This window comes from Zalophus californianus, chromosome 7, assembly GCF_009762305.2.
Source record: "Zalophus californianus isolate mZalCal1 chromosome 7, mZalCal1.pri.v2, whole genome shotgun sequence".
Lineage (NCBI taxonomy): Eukaryota > Metazoa > Chordata > Mammalia > Carnivora > Otariidae > Zalophus > Zalophus californianus.
The window spans coordinates 73790690-73796689 of record NC_045601.1 but is presented as its reverse complement, the minus strand read 5'-3'; the positions used below and the strand labels follow the sequence as shown (position 1 = coordinate 73796689).

At 38.7% G+C, this 6000-nt stretch overlaps 1 long non-coding RNA gene across 1 annotated transcript in view; it reads right to left on the bottom strand.

Annotated features, from left to right (window-relative positions):
* Nucleotides 1-273: 273 nt before the first annotated feature.
* LOC113926246 overlaps nucleotides 274-6000 on the bottom strand; it is a 74100-nt gene continuing 68373 nt past the window's right edge. Inside the window, exon 3 of the long non-coding RNA XR_003521249.2 lies at nucleotides 274-550. This is a non-coding gene — a long non-coding RNA (uncharacterized LOC113926246). The remainder of the gene's footprint in view (nucleotides 551-6000) is intronic.

The window sequence follows — 6000 nt, the reverse complement described above, 5'->3', positions numbered from 1 at the left end:
AAAGGAAACATCAACAGCTATAGATGACTATGCATAATCTGAAGAGAAGATTTGTTACTGTAGATAAGTTTAAGGCTCCAGCCCAAGTAAAAGCCTTAGAATTCAGCATGATCTTTGTCTCCTATATACTATCGTCAATGTATTGAGCTGAAAACTAGGATTCATCAGTTTGACAAATTACATTTAACATCTTATGCTTAAATTTAATAAATTTAATAAGAGATCATTTAATAAACAGCATGTGACATGATTGATGATGATATAAGTAGGACACTGTGCTTTACACCCCTGGAGACAAGTTTTGGGTTGAGAAATGTCAGAGGAAAATTAGCATTTTATTGCAAGTTTCTTTCTTAACAACTTAGACATTATTACTGGAAAAAGAATTGCATGGAAAATATGTGTCAACAAAACCAAGGAATTTCAAAAATCCTCAGATGACCCCAAGCAGTCGGACTTTGTTTTCTTCCTCCTCCTCCTCCTCCTCCTCTTCATCTTCCTCTTCCTCCGCTTCTCCCTCTTCCTCTTTCTTCTCCCTTATCTCACAGTTCTGGGATAGTTAATGAAAGGTTTAGAAAATAAATCTCCTCGAATTAAAATGTTTGCAAATAAAACAGCCTATCTGCTAACGTGCCCAGGGAATTTGGCAGAACCCTGGGGGGAGGTGTGGTTAGTTTTCTCAGGTATTACTTGCAAACACCAGCAGAGAACGGAAGCGAACTCCCCCGCTAAGGCATGGTCTCACATCTTGCCTTGTGACAGCGTTTCCCAAGTACGTTTTTTAAATCTTTTTTTTTGTAGCTTCGAGTTTTTATTTAAATTCTAGTTAGGTAGAATAACAGTGTAAAATTAGTTTCTGGTGTAAAATTAAGTGATTCATCACTTACATTCAACACCCAGTGCTCATCACAGCAAGTGCTCTCCTTAGTACCCATCAACCATTTAGCCCATCCCCTGCCCACCTCTCCTCCAGCAACCCTCAGTTTGTGCTCTATAGTTAAGAGTATTTTATGGTTTTCCTCTCTTCCCCCCCCCACCCCTGTGTTCATTTGTTTTGTTTCTTAAATTGCACACATGAGTGAAATCATACGGCATTTGTCTTTCTCTGACTGACTGATTTTACTTAGCATAATACTCTCTAGTTCATCCTTCAAATTGCTTCAAATGGCAAGATTTCATTCTTTTTTCTGGCCGAGTAATATTCCTGTGTGTGTGTGTGTGTGTTTGTGTGTGTGTGTGTGTGTGTGTACCATATATATATATATATATATATCACCACATCTTCTTTATCTGGAAGAAATGGATGAATTCCTAGAAACACATACACTACCAAAACTGAAACAGAAAAAAATAGAAAGCTTGAACAGACCAATAACCAACAAAGAAATTGAATCAGTAATCAAAAATCTCCCAACAAACGGAAGTCCAGGGCCAGATGGCTTCCCAGGGGGAATTCTACCAAACACTTAAAGAAGAGTTAATACCTATTCTTCTCAAACTGTTCCAAAAAATAGAAATGGAAGGAAAGCTTCCAAACTCATTCTACAAGGCCAGCATTACCTTGATTCCGGAAACACAGATTCCACTAAAAAGGAGAGTTACAGACCAATATCTCTGATGAATATGGATGCAAAAATTCTCAACAAAAACCTAGCAGATCGGATCCAACAGTACATTAAAAGAATCATTCACCACAATCAAGTGGGATTTATTCCTGGGTTGCAAGGGTGGTTCAACATCCACAAATCAATCAATGTGATATAATACATTAATAAAAGAAAGGATAAGAACCATATGATCCTCTCAACAGATGCAGAAAAAGCAGTTGACAAAATACAGCATCCATTCATGATAAAAACTCTCAACACAGTAGGGACAGAGGGAACATACCTCAACATCATAAAGGCCATGTACGAAAGACCCACAACAAATACCATGTCAATGGGGAAAAACAGAGAGCTTTTTCCCCAAGGTCAGGAACCAGACAGGGTTGTCCACTCTCACCACTGTTATTTAACATAGTACTGGAAGTCCCAGCCTCAGCAATCAGACACCGAGTATGTTTTTTGTTAGCAGGGCCAAGAGCTCTCCATACCTCACTCAAAGAAAGAGACTCCTGATGAAAGACTTTTAGGAAACACTACATAAAGAAAATGAAATGGCTGTGCTTTTTATTTATTTATTGGTTGATTTGTTTGTTTGCTTAACAATAAGACCTTCCTTTAGCAGGTGTAAATATCTCTCTGAATCAATGAACTATTTTGCATTGTCACAATCCCAAATGGAAAGAACACAGGCTTTGCGGGGTTTCAAGATGAGTATGAATCTGTTCAGACCCGAGTGGTTTTCTTAACCTTTCTCATCCTTTGTTTTTTTAATATGTAAAATGAGCATGGCCGGAGCTTCCTAGCATCACCAGGAACAGCAAACACAACTGTGCATGCAAAGTGCTTGCACGATGCTTGGCACGTGGGCAACCTTCAACGAATGGCTGTTATGATTCTGATGAATGTTAACCCTTGCAATGCCAACCAATCTGTAGGCACCAGGCCGCAGCATTAGCCCATGGAATGTGACCTGGCTACGTTGGCAGAGGAGTATTCTCAGTTTAAAAGAAAACTGTCAGGGATGACACAGCTCTTCTCTCACCAGATATATCTCCCTTAGGATTTGTCAACTTTTACCCAGTAGGGGCCATGGATATGAGCAAAATTATCTTGTGATTAAAATGTCCAGAATCAAAAATTCCTTCAACCCCAGAACCTAGAGATAGCGAGGATTTTCAGAGGAATTTGGCTGAATTTCAGAGGTTTTTACATTGATTTTGAACACTTCTTCTTGTCCAAATACCACAAGCAGTTGAAGCCTGGACTGATCATATGGATTGCATCATCTGACATTTGTTTGTATTTGTGCATTTGGTAGTATGAACCTTTTCATCATGGTTAGGTATAAATTCCATGGAAATTTTAAAATTTATATTAGAGCAGCAACACTAAACTCTCTCATGGCATTTATATAAAATTCATTTTCTTAGCTATTAAAAATTATTCATTTTGTTCTTCATTCAGGTATTCATTTCTACCCAGACAATTCTATTACTTTATCTGGAATATCTATTTATCTCTGCCCATCAAACTCTTACCCATCCTCAGCTCTCTTTGCCTTCAGAAATCTATAATAACCTCTCCAGCCAGGGGCAACCCTCTTATATCCCCCCCACTGTAACCTTCATAGAATTCAGATGGCGTGTGTTACCCACATGTGTGTTACCAACTGCCTTGGAAGGGAGTTTTATATATATTATTTAGATATTTACATCTGCCCTCAAACACCATAGGTACCCTGAACCACACTGAACCACAGTTCAGTGCCTTGTACATAATTGGTTCTCAAGAAGTGTTCATACCCTTCTGTGGTTACCAAAAGGTTAGATAGTTATTGATAGCATTTTTTTTTGTTTTTTTTTAGTACTGTATTACTTCTGCCCTGTTCCAAAAGTAAAGATAAAGAAAATATCCCCCAACTACTGTAGAAATTATAGGTAGGTTTTTTAACAGGGTAGAGAGAGAGAGGTGAAAACATGTAGTCCAACTCTTTCTCCTCTTTCTCCATGCATGGTGCTTGGACTTATCTGGGATGTGTCCTTAACATGTCATCATACATCAGAGAATCCCTGGATGGAAATGAGTCATTAAATAAAAGCAGAAATATTTCTTCTTTTCCTCTACTTTTTAAAAAAAAATACGTAACTTTTAAAATAGTCACTGTTTTGTATTCATTTTCCAGATCTTTTTCCATAGTCAAAAGTTATATAGAATTGAGATCCATGAGTGAATGGCTCCAGGAATTTTGAAAATGATGAAAATAAAATTAAGAGGAGATTTTGAAGATCAAAAAACAAACTAAAAGCCCATAAGCATCTCTAAAGCTCATGACTGTCACCTTGAAATCTGATTTCTGAGTTCAACACAAGCAAAATGACTCCTGCAGAGTGACGACAAGAAGCAGTAAAGTATACCCTGTACCCTGTACCGTCACCACTTGAAATGGTAACAGAAGCACCCTGGCCTGTGTGCCCACTTAGATAGGGGCATGGGCATGGAGAAGAAAACAGGCCCACAGATGGGTGATTTTCAACCAATTAGAGCATGAAACACAAAGTACCAAATAAGAATAGATTGAGATAGAAAAAATCAGTAGAAAAGTGAGCCTAGGAATCCTATGTATTTAAATTCAACTAAATGTGATTAAACAACAGGGGTTAAACTGAATACTCAGCAACCAGGATAGGTTTAGAACAACCATCTAACTTACAAAAGAAACAATTTGTGCCGTTCAGGAAAATGAAACATTCGAGGACATACTAGAAGAAGAGTTTGTCCCCAGCATCCCTGAAAATCTCTTGGAGAAAATAAACCAGCCTCTCTGAGTATGGCTTGGACAGCTGCCCACCCTGCCAGGTTCCATGGATGATGGCACAACTCATTCCCAAGACAGGCTTGGTCAGCAGAGTGGGAAGACCCTCCAAAAGGCATGCTGATGCAATGACTTCCCTAAAAATGAGAGTATATGCTTGAAGATGATACATCTCCAGGGAATATAAAAACTAATTTGACATTTATCAGTAGTTTTAAGATGGAAAAAACAAAATAAACACTTAGAGCAAATGGAAGGCAGAAGCATGGAGCACTGAGGAAGAGAGGATGATTCTTGGGGAAGGACATTCCTTATAATACTGATGGAAATCTATTCAAGTGGAAGAAATCAAAGTATGAAGAACCATCTCTTTTTTCTTTTTGTAGCTGATGATACTCATTAAGATCAAAGAGTGCCCACGTACCCTGAGAAATATCGTTTGCTAGGCATATAAATGAATGAATCAATGAATATGCATTTATTGAACACCTGATTTGGGCCAAGCCCTGGACTAGTACTTTCAAAATGATAACCTCATTTAATTCTCTCAACAGTCCTGTCAGTTAGGAATTATATGAGTAATTACATAAGAAAACAGACTCATAAAGGTTAGATAAGGAGCCCAAGGATACACAGCTCATAAGGAGTGGGGCCAGATTTCCAGCCCAGATCTTTTGAATCCAAGCTGAGATTTTTGTTCAAAAGGAAAATCAGCGCTTCCCTTTTTAAAAATAAATCACTGTTGTTGGCGAAATTGTGCTTTGGGTAGACAGACGATTCAAAGACTTGTCCAAAGAAGTTCTGGAGCCACCTTGAGACTTTTAGAATCAATCATCAAAATGGAAACAGTTTAATGACAGTCTGGGCAATTATCCCATTATGCCCAACAAACCAGGGAGAATGAGCCTTCAGCTTGACTCATGTCTTTAACTGTTGTTTCAGGAGAGGCCTGAAAGGAAAAGAGGTTATGTCAATTGTGTTTTAACAGAGTGACTAAGTTGTGAGCATTTCCAAAAAAATATTTTTTCTTCAGAGTTTAGTTTTACTAGCTTTGGAGACAATGACTCAGGCACCTCTTTGTTGCTCTGCTCTCTAATTAGCAAGTTCTAAAGACATCACCTTCAGAAAGGGAGGAAAAACAGCCTTGATTTTGTTCAAAACCTCACTCCAATCGTTCCCCTAAACAAACTTTGAGAAATGCTATCAAGCCATTAACGTAAGTTGACGAAAGGAGAAAGGACACGGCCTGTTACAACAAGCTTCCCTGGAAGCACAGGGCCAGCCCTCTGACACTATCTTTCAAAGGCTTCCAAGATTTTCAGACACCCATTTAATCAAACACCTATTTACTCCGTGACCCTCTGGAGTACCAGTCAAGTGCCGGTGGGTAAGATACACAGTTTTATCTCCACTTTCCTAACGTGAAGGGAACCCAAACCAGAACATGTTGCAGAGGGGCGGGGGGAGGAGGGGGGCAGGAGGGGAAAAGGTGACAGCAATTTTTCCAAATTGGCCTAAAGCAAGAGTTGGGCCGTGAAATTTCTTTTTTAGTCTGAAAACATTATGAAAAAAAAAAACATT